This window comes from Numenius arquata, chromosome 4, assembly GCF_964106895.1.
Source record: "Numenius arquata chromosome 4, bNumArq3.hap1.1, whole genome shotgun sequence".
In the NCBI taxonomy this organism is placed as follows: Eukaryota; Metazoa; Chordata; class Aves; order Charadriiformes; family Scolopacidae; genus Numenius; species Numenius arquata.
Genome location: NC_133579.1, coordinates 43937535 through 43965197, shown reverse-complemented (window position 1 = coordinate 43965197; position 27663 = coordinate 43937535). Strand labels below are relative to the sequence as shown.

The window sequence follows — 27663 nt, the reverse complement described above, 5'->3', positions numbered from 1 at the left end:
AGAGAGAGAGAGAGAGAGATGGTATCTCTGATAGGAAAGAAACGGGTTATCTTGTTTACATACCAACCAATATAGTAAAGCTGTAACAAATACTAGAAGTTAACTTTCTCTGATACAGAAATGTTGATGTGCTTACAATTATTTCATTATATCAGGGTATTAAATTTGACCTAAAATGACCATCCAATCTTTGGATTGGTTTGTGCATGTCACAAAAATTTCATAATTACACAGATTTTCAATAAACAATTTTACATGGCATCTTTTAGCTTCACTCAAAAACTACCTGTTCAGTAGAGAAAAAAAATAATTCTTTCAAACAAACAATTGTTTTGATCCTCAGAAAATCATTAGATTGAAGGAAGACTTTCTTATATAGCAATTCACTTTCTCCAGCTCTTTAATTTAACTATGCTATCACAGAGTAAGTTAGAAGGTGAAGGAGATTTTATTAGGGTCTTCACGGATTGTTAAATGTAATTGGTGTGAGTGCATTCATATTCAGAATTCATGTTTTCTTGCATTTTCAGAGATCTTTAATGACTTACTCCACATATGTACTGATTTGTGACTATTTCTGAGAGGAAGAGTTCATGGAAGAAAAATACTCAAAGGCAAAAATCAATCTCGCAGCTGATGAAGAATATTGCAAAACACATAGCTGGTATTTTGCATTACTTAGAAGACAGACTGAAATTCTGCTGGAATTAATTTTTTAGAATTGGTGTACTGATAGCCATGACTGGAAAAGGATCCAATATTTTTGTTTCTTGAACTTAAGTCTCTAAGTATGCACAAAGTAACAAGAACCACAAAGTAGTATTTAAAGCCTCACCAAAATTTTTGCAAAGGCATACAAATATTACGATTTGAATTATCACATTATTGAGGTAGATTTCATTTACTCAGTTAGGCTCCAATTCTCACTGCTTCCCAGACTTTCCAAATCTGAGTTCACTGGACTTAGAAACTTCAGCAGCCAAATTCTGCCTGCCACTGAGCCCAGAATCACAGAATCATAGAATGGTTAGAGTTGGAAGGGACCTTAAAGATCATCTAGTTCCAACCCCACCTGCTATGGGCAGGGACACCTCCCACTAGACCAGGTTGCTCAAAGCCCCGTCTAGCCTGGCCTTAAACACCTGCAGGGATGGGGCATCCACAGCTTCTCTGGGCAGCCTGTTCCACTGTCTCACCACCCTCACAGTAAAGAATTTCTTTCTCATATCTAATCTAAATCTCCCCTGTTTCAATTTAAAACCATTACCCCTCATTCTATTGCTACACTTCCTGATAAAGAGTCCCTCTGCATCTTTCCTGTAGGCCCCCTTCAGGTACTGGAATGCCGTTACAAGGTCTCCCTGGAACCTTCTTTTCTCCAAGCTGAACAACCCCAACGCTCTCAGCCTGTCCTCACAGGAGAGGTGCTCCAGCCCTCTGATCATTTGATCATTTTCATGGCCCTCTGCTGGACCCCAGTAGGTTTCAGAGCACATAACAGTTTGAGTCATGAAGGTCAGATCCTCAAACATCTTCATTCCCAGCAATGGTAATTAAGATACAAACCACTTTTGGGAGTCTGCACTTCAGTTCCTCAAAAGTACTCAGCCTCTTTAGAGAGGAGAGAGAGGTTTTCCCCCATTTACTGTCTTTTTCTGCTGTGTCAGCATCAGAGCAGTCTTAAAGGCCAATGACTGAACTGAAATAGAGAGCAGCTGACCATTCCTAAAACTGCTATTTTGTCTCCTGGAAGAGATGAAATAAGCTGACAGGCTGGTCATTTGGTTTTCAATAGCAATTGGAATAAACATGCAGAAATTTATGTGTGTTTGCTGGGAGGGGTGTTAGCTAGTTCTTTCACTGCTGGAGCTTTTGTCTTTTTGGATTTCCTTTTTTATTAAAATTCTAGGAAAAAAAACCACAGCTGTGCCATTCATTCACTCTTATTATCTTGTTATCTCTTGCTTGTTTGTCAAAATGCAGAGATCACCCATGTCACGGTAGCAGTGAGCAGAACCCGCAGAAGCTAAGCAGGGCCAGGCCCATAACAGCACCAACAATGGAATGGTCGTTCTGTTAGGGAGAAGCTGGCTGCTGGTCTCAACTGGAAACTGATGCTGTTTCACTGTCAAGGTCAAGTATAGGACAGTGTCCTAGCAGCAAGTTTCTGTCCTAGCAGAAAAGGACCTGGGGTCGACCCAGAAAAGGACCTGGGGTTGACTGTTGGCTGAATACGAGCCAGTAGTGTGCTCAGGTGGCCAAGAAGGCCAACAGCATCCTGGCCTGTATCAAGAACAGTGTGGTGAGTAGGACTCAGGAGGTGATCGTCCCCCTGTACTCAGTACTGGTGAGGTCCCACCTTGAGTACTGTGTCCAGTTTTGGGCCCCTCACCACAAAAAAGACATTGAGGTGCTAGAGCGGGTCCAGAGAAGGGCAACGAAGCTGGTGAGGGGTCTGGAGCACAAGTCTTATGAGGAAAGGCTGAGGGAGCTGGGGCTGTTCAGCCTAGAGAAAGGGAGGCTGAGGGGAGACCTTATTGCCCTCTACAACTCCCTGAAAGGAGGGTGTAGAGAGGCAGGGCTGGTCTCTTCTCCCAAGTCACAGGCGATAGGACAAGAGGAAACAGCCTCAAGTTGCACCAGGGGAGGGTCAGATTGGATATTAAGAAAAATTTTTACACTGAAAGGGTTATGAAACACTGGAACAGGCTGCCCAGGGAAGTGGTTGAGGCACCATCCCTGGAGGTATTCAAAAGACGGGTTGACATAGTGCTTAGTAACATGATTTAGTGATTGTTTATTTTTTATAAGAATTAGGTTGATGGTTGAGCTAGATGATTTTAAAGGTCCCTTCCAATCTAGACAATTCTATGATTCTGTGATTATTTCAACCCCACGTGCCCTTCTATTTGTGTCATAAAATTACTTTCAGGAATATCCTCAAACTGATCAAAAGTGAGTATCAGTCTGGGAAGGCATGAGACTCATATGGTATACATGTTCATTTTCCTAGTTGAAGATTAAAAAGGATTAGGAATTTAGGTATTCTGGAGAAATATGCATGTTCCGGGACACCAGGACAGCTTTGGCTCCCTTGACCCATTGAGATGATGTTCCACATACTCTTGTATGTTGAAAGAATACCCCTGAACATGGAAAACTATCTATTTTCTATAAGGGGACATACCTATCTAATAAGAAAGGCTTTAAACAGAAATCAAGTGGAAGAGATAGCGTGAGTGACAAAAGTTCATAGGTAAGCACAAGAAGTGAAATTTGAATAAGGGTATCAAGATTGCTAGAGTGGGAGTGGGTTAGAATTATTCAGAATAAGATCCAAAGAAACACGAAAAAGGAAATTAAAGGTCAGACTGCTTACTTATGTACAATAATGCACAGTATACAGGGGAAAAAACAAGGGATTTGACAAGATAATTAATATGACTGAAATACTAATACTAAAAGAATACAATTTGTTCAGAAAGACAAAGAATGACCAAAGAACTCTTGTCTGATGTAATCTTGAGAGAAGGAAAGGGTTATATAAAAATTAGGTAGACTTCAATAGAGAAAGAGAACTTGTAGACACTATCTAATGAGAACAAGGATTAAGGGATAAAGCAAAGCCTAAAGGAAAAACACTAGGGTCATAAATTAACCCTAGGCAGAGAGGTAAGAAGTGTTATAGGAGATTAATTTGGTTAAAGTATAAAATCCTCATTGACTCCATACACAAGAAGGAATTATAAATACTGTGGATAACTTACCAAAGATGAAAATAAAAAAGCAGCAGGAACATGCAACCACATGAAAAAAACCACAAAAAAAACCCAAACCAACCAAACAAACAAACAAAAAGCAACAAAAAAAAAAAAAAAACAGGGCATGGAATGAGGTGCAACAATCAAGCAACAACTTTGGAAAAAAGAATACACTCTATTATTGACTTACTATAATCATTTCATATTTTGAAATAGTTCTTTAGTTTGCTCTGTTAATTGTAAAAGAGAAGATCAAGGACTACTATACACAATAGAGAGGAAAACAGTTTTTAGGTGAATTTGAGCATGAAGGTGTTTCATGCCTTTTTTTCCCTAGCAATCTTGACTAAACAAGCCATCTGTGATCAAGAATTAAGATGGTATCTTCCCAAAATATCCTGAAGGAGATGATCAAATAAACTGTTGACAGCGACCTGAAAAATAAGGAGGAAGTGACATGCAGATGGCAGACAACATTATTTTAATTTTTTTTTTCTAAGAATAAATTTTGTCAATCTAATCTAATTTCCTTCTGGACAGGATAGCAGGCTGGGTGGAGAGAAGTCACTGAGGTCATTTATCTTGGCTTTAATAATACTTTTGATATTTTGCATTATATTCCTATTAATTATACAAGAGACAGAGTCTTGATGAAATTCTTATAAGGAGAATACAAAACCAGTTGACTAAGTAGTATGGAAGGATATGTTAAGTGAAGTTATGCAAGTTCTCCCACTGCCTATCTTCTCTTCAGTAGTTTTATTAACACCTGAATGTTGCAATGGAAAATGTATATTATATGAAGATATGTTTAGTATGAGGAAGTGGAGGCTGAGGGGAGACCTCATCACTCTCTACAACTACTTGAAAGGACACTGTAGAGAGGTTGGTGCTGGTCTCTTCGCACAGGTAATTAATGGCAGAACGAGAGGGAATGGCTTCAAGCTCCAACAGGGTAGGTTTAGACTGAACATTAGGAAAGAATTTTTCGCAGAAAGAGTGGTCGGGCATTGGAATAGGCTGCCCAGGGAGGTGGTTGAGTCACCATCCCTGGATGTGTTTAAGAGCCGTTTAGATGTGGTGTTGGGGGATATGGTATAGGGGAGAACTTTGTAGTGTAGGGTAGATGGTTGGACTCGATGATCCCAGGGGTCTCTTCCAACCTAGACGATTCTATGATTCTTTGATTCTATGATCTGAAAGAACAACATCACCAAATACAAAGTACAACATCTGAGCAGGAACAGTCAACTGTTACAAATGTAGGATGGAAGATAATAAATTAGATGACTCCTGCTCAAAAGTGGGACTGAAGAGGTTATAGAGTATGATAAACTGAGGGAATTTCATGCTGTTGTTTAAAAGGCAAACATCAGGAAGTATAAACCAGAGCACATCATGGAGCAATCCTGCTGTACTTACCACTGATAATGCTTCAGCTGCAGTAGAGCGCTGTGTTTCCACTAATTGGAAATAAATCAGAGGTCACAGTAGGTCACAAAGTAATGAGTTTAAATACAGCGAACATGATTCAAATTGGATATTGTGAGGTGTATGGTAGCAAAGATCTCTTACTATTATCATACACAGAGATTGCCTAGGAAGTCTTTGGTCAGTGCAGGTCTTTAAGAAGAGATCCAAAAAGCATTTGTCAGGGATGTCACTGACTGTTGATTATGCCTTGAAGCAACAGTATGAACAAGGGGAACACCGGAGGTCCTTTCAACACTGTGTTTCTGTGATTCTCTGTGTTTTTCATCAATTTTCTCTAGTGACCTGAGTTTCTTGATCTACCTGAGCTTGACTCTGAAAGTTGGGTGTGTTGGCTTCAGGGATGGTTTACCAGAAAGCTTTGCTAAGGGTAAATAATTCTGACGTCTGCAGTTTTCCATAGGTACAATGCTAAAATTGGTTATTGTAAAGGGATATGCATGAACTGAATCTGCTTCTTCAGGCAGAACTGGGATGTGTCCTTCATATTTAATTTCTTGAATTGAAACACAACTGTGTTCTCAAATATTTACCTTCCATAAACTCATCTCTAAGACATTTTCATCTACAAGCTGCAAGCAGAAAAGCAGAGAACATGATTCGAAACCTAGCCCTATTCATTTTAACCCAGAACGGATAGCTTGAAATTTTGTGCCCCAAGGGACTATTAACAAAGATAGTATTCAAATTAGATTAAAGCTTGCAGACATGTTGTGAGCAATGTGTACCCATTTCCCACAAGATTAAGCTTTTCTTTTGTTTCCAGTAATGTATGACAACATGAATTAATGCAGGTATTTTATTACATATGTGAAAAAAAAAATCAGACTCATCATTTATCTGCAATGGAAAATACACAAGATCACGTTTACTGGGTTTGCAAGCACTACTCTAGTTATCATGTCACACACTAAAATAATTTCCCCCAAAGGCTTATAAGTTAATTAGATCTGATTTTTCTCTCTTTCTCCTTTTTTTTTTTAAGCTTTTTTATGAGTGGAATTTACATCTGTACTAGAGTAGTACAAATGCAAAACAAATGAGGAAGTATTTAAATACCAAGTACAAACCTATTTCCCATTCAGATTCAGTAGGATTGTGCATTTTCATGAAATTTTGATCATATTGTTGTTCTCTTTTTACAAATACTAGATCACTCTATTAATTACAGCAACTACGTAGTGTTTTCTGTAAGAATGTATATATTCTTTCCCAGTGTGTTCTCAGAAATCAACTGTAGAAAAGTATTTTAAGAAAATGAGAGTGAGTTGCTTTAGGCAAAGCAGTTAATCAATTTTCCTACAAACTGAAAAGGAAAGGTTTTTTTATTTTAGTTAATGCTTAGATGGATACTCGTTCCTTGTATTAAAACAGCATCTAATAGTTAAACTCAATATTCTTGATGAAGTGCTAATTATAGCAGATTATTCAGCCAGAGCAGAACAGGATTCCAGATTTTGAAACCTTGAAAACTACTGCAAAATGTAACAGCTTTTGACAGTGAAAGAAAAGAATAAAATTTGAAAAACTGAGGAAGTAGGTCAAAAGGACTGCAGCATTTAGACCAGGAGAACTACAGCCATAAAGCTCTGCAGCATGAAGGTTTTTAACACTTTGTTCTAGAGTGAAAAGCTATAATTTTGCAATTATGATATGAAAGCAAGCTGAGTATTACATCAGGTTTTAAGCATGAAGGAAGTGGATCACGTATAATATGAAAACATATCAGCTGCAAAACTGTAGGAGAAAACTGGTCCATCCAGCTTCAGCCAGTTCAAAATGTTTCAGAGGTAACTGTCAGGTGCAGAGAACAAATGGCATAGAGCACGTGCATAGGAAACTCTATTTATACTTCCTGTCTTGCCTCTTTGCCTAAATCTGATTTAGACCCAAGATGAAAGTATAAACTTTTAATTTATGTCCACTAGTAATGTCTTGCACCTTGAAATGCAGAAACTTCAGTAATAATTTTTGATAGTGTGCAGAGAAAAGAGCAGCCCAGAGCTGCTCCTGTCTGAGGTTCCATAAAGCAAGAAAACCCTGGTAGCATTTATTTGGGAAAAAGTATATAACTGAGTGGGCTGGCATGAACCCACCTTTCAGCTGAATTACAGTTTTTGGAAAAGATCAGATTTAGTTTATATTTCAACTTTGGAGGTATTAAAACAATGACCGAGCCATAGGAAGACCAAGAAAATGGTGTGGAAAGTGCATTTAGGTTGTCCTGGCACAAATTTCAGTCCTGCGTTGTGTGGCAGGTGAGCTGGCAGGACCAGTGCTCCAGGTCCCCATAGTGAACAGTTACTTGATAGTATCAAGTCTCTTTGAGGACTCATATGATACTGATTTCTTTTTAGAATGGTGGTGCAAGAACAGGGTTTTTTATTGCAATGAAGTGATATAGAGATGCATCTGGCTGTGATACCAGTGATGTAACACTAAGAGCTTTTGGGTGAAACTTCACAAAGAACTGATTCCAGCAAGGCCTCCCAAGACAATACTGAATGCAAGTTATAATTCTTATACCGTGAGAAATGGTAACACTCACAAATGAGACCTTGCAGCACTTCCACTGGAGTTAGTCTGGGCCGAACTGCTGACTCTGCCCACCCAAGACAACAAAAACTGATTGGAAACACAGAAATAGAGGAGCAAGGGGGAAGAAAAAATGTAATTAGTGGAGAACTAATTTAAAACAGTTCTAAACAGTGAATCAAAAATCTAACAATAAATAGATAGCTCTTGTTCCTTAATAAGTACTGTCTTTCCCAAACAAAAATATTCAGAAATACGTTCCAAGAACATGGCATATGAGAAATATTATTTAGCAAGGTTGTCCCAAAGGATTTTGGTTTTTTGTATTTCTGTGTGGGATCCCATTTGTTATTATTTGTCACATTTTCAGAGTAAAATCTTAGATAAGATTTGTAGTTGGTAGTATCTAGGTGACTAGTAACGTAAATAATATAGGCTTCTGAGAGTATTCTATATGAATTGCTTAATTACACTTAAACTTTCAGGGGGGTGAGGAACATAAATTTAGAAAAAAAACCACAAAAACCTGTCATCAAAATTGAAATAATACTTCTGCTTTGTTCAGTTGACTGTTAAATTATATTTTCTCAGTGTGACACATTGCCTAGTAAAAATAATAGTTCAGCTTTTCTCTTCCCTTCAGTTAGATCAGGCCGATACCACTCGTGATGCAGTGCAGGTTTCCTATCGAGTGCCATCGTAAGAGGTTCGTGAATGTCAATGTATCGGATACCAGCCAAGCTCTGCCTGAATTCCAGTGAAGCTACATAGCTTACAGTAAAAAATTAAGTTGAAGATTGAATGGTCTTGTAACAGAGTTCATCTCATTACATTCAAATGAAATGTTTTAATGCGCAAATACTGAAAGGTTCCATTTGGAAAAAAACTTCCAGATGAAATATGTAATCATTACTACATTGAAATTTTTAGTAATTTAGAATTGTTTGGAGAGCCTGGCAAAGGATATTTTGTTGAATGGGAAAAGAAGCTGCAATTTTCCTCACAAACTATAGGTTTTGATCATTTCCAATAAAGTGCTGTGGCAAAATTAATCAGAATACTCCAGTGAGGCATATTTACAGCCTCTTTGGGAAACGTAAACACTGAGGTATTATGGAAGTACTCAGCTACTAATGGAGTGTATCTTAACAACTGGCAAAAGCAGATCACTAGGAACTGGCAAAACTATCAAACTTTTCTATTCACCTGCAATTTAATATAAATATTTTGGAATGCAATGCTCAATCGGGTGGACGAGGTGGCCGAGTGGTTAAGGCGATGGACTGCTAATCCATTGTGCTCTGCACGCATGGGTTCGAATCCCATCCTCGTCGGCAGATTCCCATTCCTCTCTCTGCCCTGGTGAGGCCCCATCTGGAGTACTGTATCCAGTTTTGGGCTCCTCTGTTCAAGAAGGACAGGTTACAGCAGAGGGCTACAAAGATGATTAAGAGCCTGGAGCATCTCTCTTACAAGGAGAGGCTGAGGGACTGGGGTCTTTTTAGTCTGGAGAAGAGAAGACAAGACTGAGGGGGAATCTGATCAATGCCTATAAATGCTTAAAGGGTGGGTTTCATGAGGATGGGGCCAGTCTTTTTTCAGTGGTGCCCAGTGACAGGACAAGAGGAAATGGGCACAAACTTGAATGTAAGAGTTCCACGTAAACATGAGGAGGAACTTCTTTACTTTGAGGGTGGCAGAGCACTGGAATAGGCTGCCCAGGGAGGTGGTGGAGTCTCCTTCTCTGAGACATTCAAAACCTGCCTGGACGCCATCCTGTGCAACCTGCTCTAGGTAGACCTGCTTTGGCAGGAGGGTTGGACTAGACGATCTCCAGAGGTCCCTTCCAACCCCATGTGATTCTGTAATTCTGTGATTTGGAATCATTTGGCATATGAAAGAATACAGAATATGAAGAACCAGTTAATGCAATTAGCTGCAGATCTTAGGGCTTTTAAATCACTTAAATCTGTTAACAATTTTTAGCATGAGACTGTCAGAGAGGACAAATATTCAAGTTCATTTACTTTGTCTGTTCCCATCGAATATGTCCACATCCCTACTGATGAATAGCAACATTCTAAAGATAGTAAGAGCAGCTGTGAATTAACTGCCTGATTTTTAGACAGAAGAAACTTTTAACAGCCAATGTATTTGGTAAGCAAAATCTAATTTTAAGGGTTATTTTTTTTCCCTCTTTGTTATAGCATAACTTTAGTTTCACTCTTCTAGATTAATTTAAAAAAAGAATATGCCTATCTCATAGCTATGAATATGGGTCCATATAAAAACTGTGGCATTTTCTGCAACAATTCTGGCACAGCTACATTTCTTGAGAAATTTATTAATCCTGTTTGCATTTAATCAATTTCCATATCATAATAGGTTTCAGCAAATAGGAAATCTGGGGTTTTTTTTTATTAGGGGTGCTGGTCATGTATGTTCCAGATGAGTATTTGAAACTCAGTAGCCAGAATAATTTTCCAGTTAAACAAGAGCACTTTGGAACAATGGAATAGCGGCTGACTAAGGGAAAAATCATCTACTTGCTCACTGTAGGAGTTTGAAGTGATTAGCTGAAAATCCCCAACAGAAATAAGGGAACAAAGAACTCTAGTGTCAAAAAGTGGTTCTTGTGGACTCTGGAGCTCATGGGTAGCAAAACACTGGTCTTTGAATGAAGGAAATATTATGAATGCTGGACATTGGTAAGCTCATGGGAGCATCGTGTAAGAGCCAGTAGATGACTATGATTGATAAGATGACTTATGACTAGAAAAATATGACTCTGCAGAGGTCATTGGATACAGGAAAGAGGAACTGCAATGCCTGATTTGTTGACAATCTAAGGAATGCTCAAGTTTAACAAAGACTCAGAGGAGAACAGCACAATTCTTTTCAATACTAGGTTTGACCTTGATGTATAAAGGCAGGGAGCTACATGGTAATGCAACAGTGCAAGAGTCCATGCCATGTAGCTCTTGCTGATGGTCACTGCAATCTGTACTTGCTTTTTTTTTCAGAATCTATGTATCTCTTGCACTTTGTCCATGACTAAAATAGGGCACAGAAGTTCTACAATGTGTGTACCCTTACTGTTTTCCAACACATGTTGCTTATGTTTTTGATTGTAAAATAGTGTGTTGGGTTGACCTTGGCCAACTGCCAGATGCCCACTCAACCACTCTTTCATTTCCCCTCCTCAACAGGACAAGGGAACAAGATGAGAAAGATTATGGGTCAAGATAAAGGGAGGAGGAATCACTTACCAATTACCATCATAGGCAAAGCAAACTTGACTTGGTGAAAAAAACCATTTTGTTGCCAATCAAAATAGATTTGGATGGTGAGAAACAAAGACAAAATTAAAATAACACCTTCCCTCCACCCCCTCACCCTTTTTCCTAGGCTCAACTTTGCTCCTTCATTCCCAACTCCTCTCTTTCTCCAGGTGGTGCAGAGGGGATAGAGGATGGGGGTTGCAGTAAGTACATATTGGGTCCTCTCTGCTGCTCCTTCTTCCTCACATTTTTCCTGTGCTCCAGCCCAGGCCCTCCACAGGCAGCAGCTTCCTTCAGGGCATGTCTACCTTCTTTGGCATGGGGTCCTCCATAGAACGCAGCGTGGATATCTGTTTTGACATGGTACTACATGGTTTGCAGTGTGGATATCTGCTTTGATTTGGTCCTCTCCACTGGCTGCAGAGAACCACCTGCTCCATTGTGATCTCTCCAGGCTGCAGGGAAATCTCTGTTCCAGTACCTGGAGCACCTCCTCCTCGCTCCTTCCTAGAGTTCACAGGGCTGTTTCATAGACTCATATGCATTTGTGTTTCTCACACTTTTTCCCTCACTCCTCAACAGCATTTTGACCTTTCCACACAAGCTTTCCTCAAGTTTCCCCACCTATGGCTGAGGGACACAGCTGTGTTATGCAGTGGGTCCACTGGAGCTGGCAGAAACCAGCTGTATCTCCCATGGTGCAGCCCCAGCTGCTTCTCATAGAGGCCACTCTTGCAGCCCACTCCTCATTGCCAACACCTTGACACCTACATCTAATACAAGTAGCCATTAAATAACATCTCTGGAGGAGGGTGTGGCTCGGGAAGGGAATGATAAGGCTCATTTGTGATGGGTAAATGAGCAGCAGCTGAGCTTCAATACTTCAACAGAAATGGGATGTGTTCAGGCAGTGAGACCAAGCAGCGCAATTAAGAACTATGGCTGGAAATCTCAGAAACACTGACTGCCCACATTAAAAGCTGGTAAAGAAAGGAAAATGATAAAGTAGAAACAGAAAGAAAGGGGGAAAAAAAATTTAAAGTTCTTAAAATTCTGTTATCTTCAAAGCCTTATTTACTTATTTTTTGTGTTTCCAGCAGAAATTATAAATACAATGTATTTCAAATGCTAAAATGCAGGATTCAAACAATGAAAACACAGCAGCTTTATTTTGAACTCTATTAATCCCAAAACACAATAGCAATCAGGGATTCCCTTGTATTTTTTTAATCCCCTGCACACTTTTGGTGTAACAAACTGCTTTGCTGGCTTGTTTGTAATACATCTTGTGTTACGTTCTGCAGCCTGAGCATTTACTGAACTAATTTAAATTCTAAGATAAGCTACTTTTCTCCTTTTTTAAGCTTGGGGGTTTAAAGGAGACACTGTAAATACTGGGGATTCTGAGGGCTTGAGAGCTTCACAAGTTTTCTGAGTTTACTAAAACTTTCTTCCATAATTTAAACTCCTTTATTCAAAAAAAAGCATTCGGTTTAAGCATAACCTTTTTTTCCCCCAAGTGCTTAATCCAAAGCTCATTGAAGTTAATGGAAAGACTTCTGAATGCTGCATCAGACTTGAAATGGGTGTCTATGCCCTCTATTACTGACAAAAGCTCTGCACATGCAGAGCTACCCAATGACAGCTATTTAATGTACTTCTCTTTCAACAGAATTTCACTCGGTATGCTCCACTCCCTGCTTTTCCCCACGCTCTCTGAATTTGTTTTCCTCTCTGTCCCTTCTTTCATCTTTGTCATCCTGCTTTTGTCAGATTTTGGTCTATTGACTCATTTTTCTGTCACCATATCTCTACATGGGGAGCAAACAACACACTGTTTCAATTCCAACTTTCCAGGGCTCCAGCCAGTTCAGGAACAGGCAATACAAAATTGCAACACCTGCATCTTAAGGACTTACCTCTTGTGAGTAATAATGAAATTATTTAGAATGGTTTTAATCGCAAGCCAAGAGTTTTAAACTTGAATGCCTAACCATAGGCTTCTAAACCCACATTTAATTACCCAAATAGTCACTGGTTTTCAAAAGTCCTGAACGTCCAGCAATTTTTTAGATGTGCTGTTACTCTTAAGCACCTAGGTATATGCAACCCAGTGTTCATCACCTGGGTTAGATTTAAGAACCCAATGTTTATTACCTGGGTTTAATGTTGATGGTGATTCTACCAAGCCCTTTTTAAAAGAAATATCTCCATTTATCTTTTTGAACTCCTTATAGAAATGATTTGTATGCACAAAGAAAAACTGGAAATTTCTATATTTTTAAGTCTGACTCAGCAACTTTATTGTTTTTTTAATAAAGTTCTCCGTGTGGCACGTCATATTTAAAGCATTACAAAATGAACACAGCAACGAATTTTTTCTGAGTTTCACAAAACACCCAAAAAACCCTCAAAACCATGCTGTATTCATAACCATGCAGAACTTCCTCAGATACAATGCATCTCCAGCAGAAAAAAAAAAAAAGTATATACTAGTTGTGGTTCTGATAAAAATATTAGAGTTGCATTGGGATGAGGTTCAAGTGCTGGGTTCTGCATTTCGGTCACAACAACCCCAGGCAGCGCTACAGGCTTGGGGAAGAGTGGCTGGAAAGCTGCCCAGCAGAAAAGGACCTGGGGGTGTTGGTGGACAGCCGGCTTAACATGAGCCAGCAGTGTGCCCAGGTGGCCAAGAAGGCCAACGGCATCCTGGCCTGTATCAGGAATAGTGTGGCCAGTAGGAGTAGGGAAGTGATCGTGCCTCTGTACTCGGCACTGGTGAGGCCTCACCTCAAGTACTGTGTTCAGTTCTGGGCCCCTCACTACAGGAAGGACATTGAGCTGCTGGAGCGTGTCCAGAGGAGAGCCACCAAGCTGGTGAGGGGTCTAGAGAACAAGTCATATGAGGAGAGGCTGAGGGAACTGGGCATGTTTAGTTTGGAGAAGAGGAGGCTGAGGGGGGACCTCATTGCCTGCTACAACTACCTGAAAGGAGGTTGTAGAGAGGTGGGTGTTGGCCTCTTCTCCCAAGGGAATAATGGCAGGACCAGAGGAAATGGTCTGAAGTTGGGGCAGGGGAGGTTTAGATTAGCTATTAGGAAGAATTGCTTTACTGAGAGAGTGGTCAGGCACTGGAACAGCCTGCCCAGGGAGGTGGTGGAGTCACCATCCCTGGAGGTATTTAAGAAACATGTAGACATGGCACTTCAGGGCATGCTCTAATGCCCGAGATTGTTGGTTTGTGTCTGTTTTTGGGTGTTTGTTTTGGTTTGGTTTTGGTGTTGTGGTTTTTTTGTTTGTTTGGTTGGTTGTTTTTTTTTTGTTGGTTGGACTCGATGATCTCAGAGGTCCCTTCCAACCAAGAAGATTCTGTGATTCTGTGATTATTTATTTTCTTCTTATTATTTTCTCTTAGTATTTCAACAAGTGATCTAAACAACTATATTTTAGTGTAAAAACTATAAAGTATATACCAGAGAGCATGATGTAATACTTTCATACTCCTTACTTGTCTTAACAAGATGCATATTGGTGGATTTTTCAATGTGTGAATGCTCATTTTTCTGGGGGGTTGTGGACCCCACTTAGTAGTCAAGCGTCACAGAAACTCACAGTTGAAATTATAGAAGAAAGAATTTGGTAGAATTTGCTTTTCTTAGTCACCTTCACCCTTTGCAGTCTAGAGAGATGGAGACTACAGGTTGCAATCGCTGTCCTGGAAGACAGGATTTATTGTTCCTTTAAGGGCAACTCAGGAGTAGCACATTCCTGCTCTAAATGTCACAACCTTTCAACCCTGACTAAAAGGCATCCTGTGATGATAAGTGTTACGAAGGTACTATATATTTTTATTAGGGAAACGATGTGCTTTCAAGAAGAGGAGAAGGAGTAGACATGTCAGGGCCCTCCTTGTGTGCTGCCAGGGGCTCTGTAGCCTGCCCCAAACACTCGGGTTGGGGTTGGTACGGATGTGGATGTGCACCCAGTCCTGCCAGTGGTAGCCACAGAGCCTGAGGTAGATGGCCAAGATGGACCTGGGTGGGACTGGTCTGCAAGACACTTTTGGGGGCCTTCTGCCTCACTTGGAGCTCCTCTAAGCCATGTCATGACCTCCATGACAAAGCCGTGCCATGCCTGGCCATCTGCCTCCCCAGCCTCAACCCATCAACTTGGCATCCCAGGCAGGCCTCTTGCCAATCTCCTTTCTATGCCTGTGCCCAGAATTTGGCCCCAGTCAGGTCAACCTAGGTCCCTAGTTTTAGTGGGCTCACCCTGGCAAGCAGCCAAGTACCCACAACCCCTGTCTTAGGGAGAAAGTTGCTTAAAAATGTCCCATAATTTAGCCACAGGGGTCAAATATGGAGGTGGGGACAGGGGACACTAGAAGAAAGACCCTGCACATGGCAAGACACCTGTAAGGCTGCTGTCTTCGAACTGGTCTGACTCTTCTTCAAAAATGACAGATCTCAGCCTCTGGCCGTATGTGCAAATATCCCCTGATTTTTAGTGAGAAGAACTTATTTGTCAAGTGAAAGCTGAAGGAGTAGTGGCAGACTCTTCCTGCACAACATGAGCTGTTGTTACAAGGTCTGTATACACGGAGGCCAGCCAGGATAGTGCAACTCTTTATATGTGTACTACTGGAAATGTGCAAAGTACTTATTAGTCTATTTTACTTTGGCCGTGATGAAGCCTGAGACAGAGCCTTCCACTTAACAAGCAAGGATTAGAAAGTCCACTCACTAGGTCCATGCAATCATATTCCATGTTGTATGTGGTTTTTTAACATGAATCCTTGTCTGACTGGAACCATCAATTATTTTATACCCGACACTGAAGAGAGCTAAAATTAATTGGAAACAGAAGTCCATCACCATCATCAAAGGTGGTTTTGTTTAAAGAAATTGCTCGAATTCTGCATCAGCTGAACTGCTGAAACTAGGTCCTCTAAGTAGCGAATGATACTTTATTGCAGTCTGCAAATATAATCTCCCTTTCACTTGTCCTCCTCACAGAAATTCTTGGTTTGTCCTTTGACAGGCCCAAGAGAAAGAACCACAGCAGGTGACTTAATGCTCTTTCACTGTACCTACATAATGACATTTCCTGAGCTATCAGAGTTTGACTTCCTAGTTCAAAGCTAAAGGCAGCTAGCAACAGCCAATATCAGATGCAAAGTCTAAAATATTGATGGGTGACTGAAAAACATGTTGAAGAATGAGATTCAAGACTGCTTGGAGCACCTTTAAACAGCCACCATATAACAAACTGTGACTCCTCTGTGCTTCAAGTTTTTTCTTAAGACCATTTTCTATTCCTGCATTTAGAATGTGAGATTTAAATGAAGCTCAGTGGCTTTCTGCTCTATAAAGTGTACGTTTCTGCTGTAAAGTTGGGGTTGTTCAGCCTGGAGAAGAGAAGGCGCCAGGGAGACCTTATAATGGCCTTCCAGTACCTAAAATGGGCCTATAAGAAAGGTGAAGAGGGAGTCTTTATCAGGGAGTGCAGCAACAGAATGAGGGGTAACAGATTTAAACTGAAAGAGGGTAGATTTAGATTAGATAATAGGAAGAAAATCTTTGCTGAATGACAGTGGTGAGACACTGGAACAGGTTGCCCAAGGAATTTGTGGATGCTCCATCCCTGGAGGTGTTCAAGGCCAGGCTGGATGGGGCTTTGAGCAACCTGGTCTAGTGGGAGGTGTCCCCGCCCATGGCAGAGGGTTTGGAATTTGATGATCTTTAAGGTCCCTTCCAACCCAAATCATTCTATGGTTCTATGACTCTATAAATTTCTTGAAAGCACATTCAGAACTACTACAAAAGTTATGAGTAAGCATGGAAGCAATCTGTTGATGGACACTACTGATTTACTAATTTCAAAATTAGTAATGAAAGAATGATACTGAAGAAAACAAAAATTTTCTTTGACTCTAAGGAAAATATCTATACATTTCCACTTGTAAATGCTTATAGTATTGACCACAGAAAGCTCATGAGTCAAGGAAAGCAGTAATTATCAGATTGTAATGTTCAAAATTATATTCTGGTGAACAAGCTATTTTCTTGTGGAGTTCAGCTGAAGTCCTCTTCATTTTCAGCTAAAAAAAATATGTCTGATAGGTTTTAAAGCAGGAAGGGACGACTGTGATTCTCTAGACTGACCTTTTGTGAAGATCAGGCTGGAAAACTAAATTAAGACTGCCATAACTATTAACATGAAAAGAATTATTTAACCTAGTGTTTCGCATTGTAACGCCCATGACCTACATATCATTCAGGTGTATAGATGAAATATTGATGTCTATTGGCAACTTACTCCTGTATTCTTCATTTCATGCAACCCTTGCTTGTCTCTGCTACTTGTAAGTAGCAGAGACAAGCATAAAGATTGTGCAGATTATTTCATCATGAAATAGTCCTAACTGTTAAAGTCACACAAGGATAAGATAATAATAGACTATACATTTCAACAGCAATGAATGATGACAGGTTTTACACTAAATAAGCCCTGTGAAGAAATCTCCCTCTGAAAAGGGAAACCAAGTGGAGAAGAATTTCTCCTTTATGTATTCTTTTAATCACAGTTGCTAGATTATACTCATTAAATAAGACATATATTTCAGGTAGCTGATGGATATGTTTCTATTCATATATGCATAAATCACTTTGTGACATTTAGCTTTAAAACATTCGCAATACTCAAAGATATTGTTTTAATCATGTAAGTGATTTTTTATTTTTTTTTAAATCTGTTGAGGTGATCTGATTTATCAGACACAAACCCAAGAGTAATCTGAAAGGAAACCTGCCAGGAGTTAGAGCTTATATTCAGCATAGAAGAAGCTAAACAGTGATCAGAAACAAAATGGCCAAATCATGACTGGAGATGAGAAAGCAGTTTCCAAGAGAACATTCCAGCAGCGACTCCCATATAGAAGATGAACAAAACAAAGGTGTTTAAACAGGGAAGGGAGAGTGTCTAGTGCATATAAATTATTTTACAGTACACACACAAATTACTAACCCATCTTATTTTTTGAAGGTGATGATAATCTTTGTGAAGAACTGCTGACTTCAGAAAATACTGGGATAGTCAGCATATCTGAAAAGGCTGTGATAAAAATAGGTATGAAAATTGAAAATTCAATCTTAATTTCTCTGTCCCTCAAAGCATATCATGTAGATGTGTAATCATTTTAATTTGTACCCTGCAGATTACATAGAGGCATACTTTAAAATGTGCATACTACTGCAAAATAAGATAGAATAATAAGCAAAAGAAAAGTGTAGAAAACCACTAATAATGAATAATATCTGATTTAGTGTATCCAAATAGAAAAACACTACATTCCACAAGTGAATACAGAATAGCACATTAATCAGGAATAAGTCTAATTGAACTAAGTCTGAACAACACAGGATTTCTGTGAACACAGCCCAGGAGTGTCAGTGGTTGATAAAAACAAGTAAATAAATATTTACTTTTATAGAAATTGCTCTACTCTTTTTAGTATTCAGTATTGCTGTAGTGGTCTTCCCTATTGTGGAGGGCTAAAGATACATCTCTTCTCCCAGGATAGCACCTTGGGGTCAGAACTTTCATGACCAGGTGCTGATGGCTACTTTTAATCAGCATATAAGGAGAGACCTATGCTGATTAGCGAATCCCAATGCCGTTATCCAGTGAAGCTGCCAGGTGAAGCTCACCCTTGTGCAAGAGCTGTAACACAGTGTGAGGATGTGGTGAATATATCTAAAGTGCATTGACAAACAGATATCATTAATCACGAACAGCAGTCTCATTAAAAATATCAGCCTGCATTTGTTTTTCTAACACATGAGGAATCATGAGCCCTTCAGTCTTGTGCTTTTTTAAATTATGCTGAGATTTATGAAAGAAAGCTATTATACTAGATTTCTCAATACATGTTTGTTATTTTTTACGCACTGCTTTTTCCCCTATATTCTAGTGAGAACAGGAAGATTACAGCCCAGTTCAGCTGGAGCAAGATTGTCACTATTGTTTCTAGTAGGAACAACTTAGTCTTATAATAAGTAGATATCAAATACATTATATTTTATGAATTTTGGGTGTTATTTTGTGAGATCACGTGTGTGATCATGGGAAGCTTATTTTTATTCTGTTGTCATTAACATTTTGTTTTGCACTAGAGAATCAAAGAAAATTCATGTAAATGTAGTTAATTCTTGTTGTCGTCGTTTGTTTCCTACCTTATTGCTCTCAGTGACAAGCCAAAATTTAGTATTTCTGTACAGTTAGGTATTCAGCAATGAACTAAGAGAAACGTCAATTCTTCCCGTCTCTGGAAAGTAAAAAGACTGCAAAGGCAAAACATAATTTACCTTTTAGGCTTGCTTGTCTTATCAGCCACAAGAATATGAGGGGCATTTATTATTTGTCTTAAAGAAACTTGTTATTCTCTGAAGAAGTAAAGCTCTGCTGGTAAGTGATGTTTGCTGTGGAACTGCTCATTTGTAAAGCTCTGGGACCTGGCAAAAAAATAAGTTAAAAAACCTCAAGTCATTTTCCCGCTTTTCTTTCTGTAAAAGCTGTTTTTAAGTAACGAAAAAGAAAGATCATAGCTATGCTGAAAACACTTGGAGGCCAGTGCTTTGAGGATCCTTTACTGTAGTTAATCTTTCAGATTGTTGCTGTCACTAGCACTCTTTCTGAAGTATTTCCTAATTGGCTCCCTGAAAGTTCAGCTTCTTGCCCTTCAGAGAGCAGCAGCGTGGCTGCTGTCAAAGAAGGAGCCACTTAACTCAGGGTATGCTCTTAATAAAAATTCTGCCTTTCCAGAAGCATGATTGCACATACCTTTTCTTTTTTCCTCCCCACGTTAACAAAAAGGACACAAGAGCTTGGAGTCCACAGAAACCTTCCAAACAACTCCTGTTTAAAATAAGCAGTCTGGCTCTGCTCTCTTGGACATTGGTGTCTTCGCTACAGAACAGTGATGCCTGAGGTGGGTCATTTCTCCCTGGGAACAGTTTCATGAACCAAGTGCAAGAAGAGAAGCAGGGAGGAGATGTGAGCAACTTTGCTCCTTAGGTTACGGTTTCCAGCATAGTTTAAAGCAGCTCCAGACCCGGTCTGGTTTCACCAGATGTTAGAATTTTTTATTCTCAGAAGGGACTGTTATGATTTCATATGTGAGGAGAAAGAAAAAACACTTCTGTGTCTATTGTTATTCAGCTACCACAGAACAACTCCACTCAATCTACCCCTGAGTATTCTGGTTTGATTTTAGATGATAGTATGAGGGAAACAGTTTCCTATCCTATGTAATTGCCCCGATATTGGTTGTTTGTCCAAAAAAAAATTCTCTAAGAAATATAATTTTTTAAAAAACCCTTTCCATGTGAGATTAATAAAATTATTAGGCATGTGGCTAGTTCCAAAGTATTTACCTAATAGCCAAGCATGGGAGAGGATGAATTCTCCTTCTGAAATAGTTCCTCTTTGTTCAAAACACTAAATATTCCTTAATATACTGAAATATTAAGCAAGAGTGTGACTCAGTGATTCTCTTGCCTAGAGGTTGAAAGATTCACCTCACTTCCAGTGACTGCTTAACTATTTGAAATACAAGGTGGAACATTATCACTAAAAGGGACTGAGATTAGCCCAGGGACCTCTCTGCAGGGTAGCCAACCTTTCCAATCTGCAGCTGCACGTGATTCAGAAGAAGATCAAATAGATCCGCCTCACAGTTAGTAGCAGGGGGACTCTGTTGTGGGAGGTGCCAGATGATCCAAAATCCCAGCAACAGGAGAAAGCCAGCCAGCAAAGCCAGTCTCGATTCAATAAGTCACCTGGAGTTTGTAGTGTGCACAGCAATACACCGATTGCTAATTTGCCTTAGCAAATTTTGGTGTGCTGTTCACAGGACTGGGAAGACCAGACAGCCCATAGCACAATAGCTTGAACAGGCTTCTGTGAGATGGATGATGTAAACTTAACTCATCGCAGGCAGATGAGAATTGTCTCTCTCTGATGCAGGTGAAGTGCCTAACTAACTGGGTTATGGGGCAGAAAAGCATTGGTGTTTCTCTGCATTTTAGGAGCTGATCTCTTACTTATCTGAGCTTCCTGTAAGAAGTGCATGAAAGGGAAGGTTTTCAGTGAAAGGTTTGTTCTACTCAAAATCAATTTTTTTTTTCTGGATGCTTCTTTTCAGCAAGAAGTAGTCAGATTTTGTCTATTTAAACTGTCTCCCACTCTTCCTTCCCACCTACCATTTGGCTACTGGACAAACAGAGATTTTCTTTCCACCTGTTCTCAAAAGAAATTATTAAGGTACTGTAGCTACAGTTCTGAAAATCCTGCTGTCCTGGAGGCTGAGCTCACAGTCATTTTGAATCTATAACACTGGGTAGAGAATGAGAATCAATTGACTTTTTATGTTGCTGAAACAACAGCAACACAACTGCAACTGAGCAACATTGTTCAGTTACCCAGTCTGTATCACTGAGATTAGAATGAGAAAAAACATGTTCATTTATGGCATGTGTGAAATTAATATCTCTGCACAAGCTTTTCTCAAGAGTAACAGGCAAAACTGCTTTGGACCATGTTAAATAAACAAAATAAAAATAGTGTGGATTTTGTTTTGTTTTCAAATAACATATGTACATTCATACTTTTTGCATTTTCTCTTTTACTAAGACAGAAAAGCTGGATCCCTATAAATTCCTTAAGCTATACTACGAAATCTCTGTCAAATCAGCAATAGAGAATGAGTATCTTCTCCTACCAAATTTTCTTACACTAAATTAACTTCAGAAAGATCCTTTTTAAAAGAAGATTAAGAACTGTGAAAATTAGACATTTGTATTGCCTGTGTAATGGCTATACATATATTAGGCAAATCCTGACAGAGCAAAAATTATTCTCTGATTTCTTCCTCTCCTTTCATTACTTGTGGTCTTGTTTTGCACCTGTTCAGCACTTGTCCTTACAGATGCATTTAGCTATCGTTTAGGCTCTTGCAGGAGCAAAATGAGAACAGATGCGTCATAAGTACAAAATATGTGCTAAAAGGACATGCCGTAATGGGAAATCAGAGCTGAATGGGAGGAAAAACAAAACACGGCAGGATATAGAGGATGCAGACCTAAAATTAGCATAGGATAGATACATTGGAAAGACAAAATTCAGCAGATAAGGGCTCCTGGTTTATTGTCTAAAATATGCCTATCTGCATTCCAAGGGAACAGCATCAATCTGTCTTGATTTCTGAATAAATTGAGCTCTCAAGCAAAATCCCTGTAAAAGAAGGCAGCTCTATTTTTATCACTGTGACCTTTTTAGAAGGACTTTAGGGAAGAAGGAAACAAACTTATCTAAATTCCTACTACCCAAAGTCCAATTCTGCTTTCCTATCTGCAAAATGTTGTTTGCCAGTGTTTTACAGATATCCAGCACTGAGAGCCTTTGAAAATTCACATATCACAGCAGGCTTGCCTACAAGTTTGGTCTTGTCTGGTCTTCAACTGGTCTTTGACTGATGTTAAAGCATTATATAAGAATCTAGATCCCAAATTCACTGACCTTGATCAGTGGCTTTGGTTAGCTTTGGATCAATATCTGAATTTAAAGAAATAACTTTATGAATGTGTAGGAAATTGGCCAAAATCCATAGAAGTAATTTCTTACTAGCTATCTTAAAAGTATTAGCTGCCACAGTTAGATTTTTTGCGTTATTGTACATTTCCCAGGATGATAAAACCCTGATTTAATTAGGAGCTTTACTGGGACTGTTAATACCTGGCTTGAAATAAAGAGTGAATATGTATTGAGGGCATACGTTTTAGAATGAGGGAGTGGGTGCTACGGATAAAGGATTTTTATACAGAGAGTGTTATGTAGGGCAGGTTTTGGCATTTGTGAACGCACTGTAGGAAAATTAGATAACTCACTGAAGCAATCAGAGAATTTTTAACTTCTGTCTGTAGGGGTGTGATACTGGGAGACTGGTAAAGACAAATATAGTGGTTGTTCTTAAGAAGAAATTAGGACATAATGACTTGTAAACAATTCAGCTTAACTTCACCTTCTAGGAAAATTCTGAAACAATCAATTGATCTACTCTTAAGAAATGACGCAGTGGTCGGCATATAGCAGTGTATAGCAAATCATGTCATATCAGTCTATTATCTATGAAATGTTAACAGGGGTGTTGAATAGAGCAGGAACATATTAAATCATATACATGTTGATTGTATTAAGGTTTTTGATACTGTGTCAAACAATACTTTCCAAAACAGGTTTACAAAATATGGCTTTCATGGAGCTTCTCTAAGGAGTGTGCAAATATATCTAAATGACTATACTTGAAGTATAGGGATCAATGATATGCCAGAATGGAAGGATGTATCAAGTGGGGCTTCACGGGGATCTGTCATGAGTATGAAGCTATTCATATTTTCATTGGAAATGTCAGAGTACTGAGAAAACATAGTTAGTTGCACATGTGGCACAAATGAAGGGAGAGCAGGACAAGAATTAGAAAGGATCTTGACAAAAACAGAGAAATAGTCTGGGAAAACAGAATGAATTTTATTAATACACGTGTAAAGTTTATACTTAGGTAGGAAGAATTGTATGTACTACAGGATGCAGAACATTAATTCAGGAGCAGATTTTCAGAAATGTGATATATCTCAAATTTCAGCACGTGGTAATAATATCAGGTACTTGCTGTGAAAAACACAGGAATGATAATTGTTAAATAAGCAGGAATGTAGTCCTGACTACCTGGGAAGTTATTCTTCTCCTTTACTCAGCTCTGGCAAGGCAGGAGCTAGAATGACCAGAGGTTAGAAAATGGGACATATTGGGTAAAGAGTGAAAGAAACTGGGTGGAGAACGGAGAGGAGTGCAACATAACCAACAGCCCAGTGGTTCAGCTGCATGTGACCCAAATCCGGCTTTATGTAGCATGTCTGGGTGACTTTGGTTCTGCTTTACTAAAAAGATAGTTGTTAAACTGTGAAAGCACATAAGTTAAAACCATGCAAGATAAGAAATGTGACTATACAGAAGTGACATTGCTGAGACAGCAGTGACTAGTAAAGCAAGGACTCAAAGGGGAAACAAATGACATAAACCTGAGAAAAATTAGAGAATTAGGAGACAGCAAGCCACGCTGTTCCAAGAAGCAATGGATGTTAATACTTTCCCACCTGACTGATAACTGTCTAGCTGACGGGTTTGTTAGGCATGGTGAAGATATTAGCTTGGTAACTGCATGTAACAACCAATAAACACTTTTTTTAGCCCATAACATGACGTATATCCTGCTTGCAGAGTCCTCCTATGCAAAGTAAGAGATGCTCAAACAAAAGCAGCTCATCACATGGAAGGTTACAGCAACAACACAGGAACACCAAAGGGTTGGTGCAAAGAAGGGGCAAATCTCCATTAGCAGAGCAGCTGAAGTGGCTTTAGATTCTCTATTGCTAAAGGTCTTGGCAGAAAACCTTAGGCAGACATCTGTGAAGAATGTCATAGCCACAACTGATTTTGTCTCAGAGCAGAGACAACATGAGGCTAATTTTCCATGAGCCATTGGAGTTTCAGGAAGCTTTATAAGCAAACACAAAGATGGATGGAGATTAAGCTTAATGTGATATTTGGAACACTGCGTCAGGAGCGATGTCAGTGATTGTGTAGTTTTCCAAGGGCAAGGCATATCTGAGTCTTGTGATAGTTCAATGTCTAGCTCATCTCAAGAGAAGGAGGTGGAGAATAAGGTCATTAATTGCAACTGGATTGTAATGCTCTATTCCATGCCTTCCCTGACTACTATGGTTCATTTCAGAGAGAGGCAGAACAGAGTAGAAGTACCAGAAACAGTCATGCTGTGGAAACATGAAATTTCACAGGGGAGAATTCATTCAGGATTTCCAGTTACTTGGTGTGGACTGTACAAAAGCCTGGCTGCTGGTGACTACATGTCTTCCTGCGCTGAAACTGTTTTGGCTAGTGCTAGATCAGACACACAGTGCAGTATCATGCAGTAATTTGTAGATTGTATCAACATAATTTGGTGAATTCTATTACAATCTGTGGAAGCTGAACAGTCTTATTATTTTGAACATTGTGTCAGTAATAATAAAACAACCCCTTATCAAAAGGTCTTACCAGGGGAAAATAACTGGCAAACACCTCAATAGAGTGTGTGTGAATCAGCATGCTGATAGTTCAGTAGAGCTGTGCCAGCTAAAGATCTGTTTAAAAAATTAAATTCCTGACATAAATTACAAGTATTGCCTAATCTTATTTTTAAAAAAATGGTAATTAGGTTTCACTCCTACAAGCAGTAGGATAATTGGGTCCCAAAGGTCTGGGATAAGGTTAAACAATTAGACTGTATTTGCAAATGAATATATCCTGATTGGCACTTGAAAGGATAAAAGGTTTATTTGAAGTCATTAAGATTTTTAACCCATGATTTCATGAAGTCCGTGTATATCAGGCTTAGCGTTAACTTGAAAACATTTCTCCAGATACCTCCAGCCCTTGGATAGATTTTGAGCAAAGGTGTCATCTTACTGTAGCAAGGAATGCACTGAGCAATCTAGCTGACTTCTTGTTTCAGTGACTGAATATTAGGATTTATTATTAGTTGGTAAATTATTGATTATTGGGTCAATATATGTTGAAATGCAGCTCAACAGAACACAACATTTATTTATTAAAGCAATTTTAGAGACAAGTAAACTGAAACAAAGATTTATGAATGCACCAAAGGTCACACAAGTGAGTTAGCAGCAAAACAAAGAATAGGTCTTCTGAATGCCAGCTTCCAGTCCAACACCTGCACCACTGGGTTTAAAATGAGTAGGACAGAGAAACAAGGCAGCCTGACAGGACAGGAAATTGATGGTAAATGATACAAGAAATATCATTATAGAAGTAATTTTGTTTCTTGTGAGTGGCAAAGTCCAGGTTAAATGCAATTCAGAATGATTTCTGGCTCAACTATGCAGAAGTGTGGTCCAAGCCAGTAGTCTATGCCATTATACACACTGAACTACAAAGTGATGAGGCCAGTGGAAGAAAACAATGGAATTCAATCATATCACAACTGCTGATCTTTTCAAAATTTCTTCAGCTATATATGGAGATTTATCTCCAATACGGCATAGACATTAAATTTAATGGCATTCTTTCCTCACTGCACTAGCTTGATTTAAAATGGCAACTAAAATATTTCTTCTAGCAGATAATTTGAGTTAATCTGTTGAACTATGCTTTCAGTAGTTGTAAAACACAGAAGAGTAGGAAGACATGTCAGTGGATAAACCAAAACAGTTGTATAAAAAAATCTGTAACTATTCCTCATTACTGAAACAGACGTACATGACGCAGGTTGCCGGATGTTTCCTTCTCATTGATTTTGATACCTCAGAATTTCTAGAACTGGAGAACATACCTTGGAGCACAACCAAAGCTACACTGAAGTCTGGGCTTAGATCTTGTTCTACAAGAATCTACTAGTACAGAAAGAAGAATTAGAATTGCTTGAAAATATGAAGAAGGGTTTAATTATTCACAGATAATTATTTCATTTCTGTGTTTCATAACCAGCAAATCTAGAACATTTTTTAAGTTTTCAATAACTCCTTATATAGGAGTTAAAAGATAAAAAGCAACTGACCTTTCTGGTTGAGTGGAAACAGTTTTGTGATAAATAGTAACATTATGGATGCAAAAATCTTAACCAGGATTAGAGGAATTCTTTCATATCTTGGAGAAATTAATTGTCCACGCTGATGGTGTTGATACAGCATGGACTCCTACAAAGAGTACAGTAGGATTTTTCCAATATGCAACACAAGAAAAACTCTTTAGAAAGTTGCCAACTTAGTTATCATGGCTGTTGTTAGGTTTTGCCACTAAACATGGAGATAGAAAGATATTTGGAGTACATATCACACAGCGTGAATAGTCAAAGCAATAGGTAAATTTAGACTTATTCTTACCCTCTGTGATGCCTTCCTTCCTAGTTCATAGAAAGGAAATACTCCTTCTATAAAAACGTTCTTGGAGGGTTATGTATTATTTTCAGCCAGAGACCGATGAATGTATGTGCTTGCTCTGTTTGGTGAAATTCTGAATTAATTCTCATGGGCACATCAGCCAACCTGAAGGACTACCACGCTGCTTTTGCAGGGGCAACACTGACTGGCAAGGCCTCATCTCCACTCCCCTGACACCAACCATATGCACAAACCAACTGTTTAGACCCAGTTTACCTAGCAATCTAGGTAGAAGAAGGCAGCACCTTTTCAGCTAAGTTGCACGTTTGAGTACAACATCCATTCTTTCAACAGACAAATTCATCAGGAAAAAATCCTAAAAATATCCAGGAGCTGGCTAGGATAAAGTAAAAATCCTTGTTTCATCAACCTGGTAGTGTTGCTTAATAGTCCTAACTGAGGGCAGCTAATTCCATGGACAAGCATTTGATGGAAGAGCTGTAATCCTTGGCTCTGGTAATGGCAGTTTTTCTTGCCTGTAGTTAATTAGTCCACGTGAGGAAAGTGTGATATCCTGCTGAT

General features: G+C 39.1%; 1 non-coding gene across 1 annotated transcript; it reads left to right on the top strand.

The window, feature by feature from the left end:
* The first annotated feature begins 9039 nt into the window (after nt 1-9039).
* Nucleotides 9040-9121, top strand: TRNAS-GCU (transfer RNA serine (anticodon GCU)). The gene has a single exon. It is a non-coding gene; the product is annotated as a tRNA-Ser (tRNA).
* The last annotated feature ends 18542 nt before the right edge of the window (nt 9122-27663 follow it).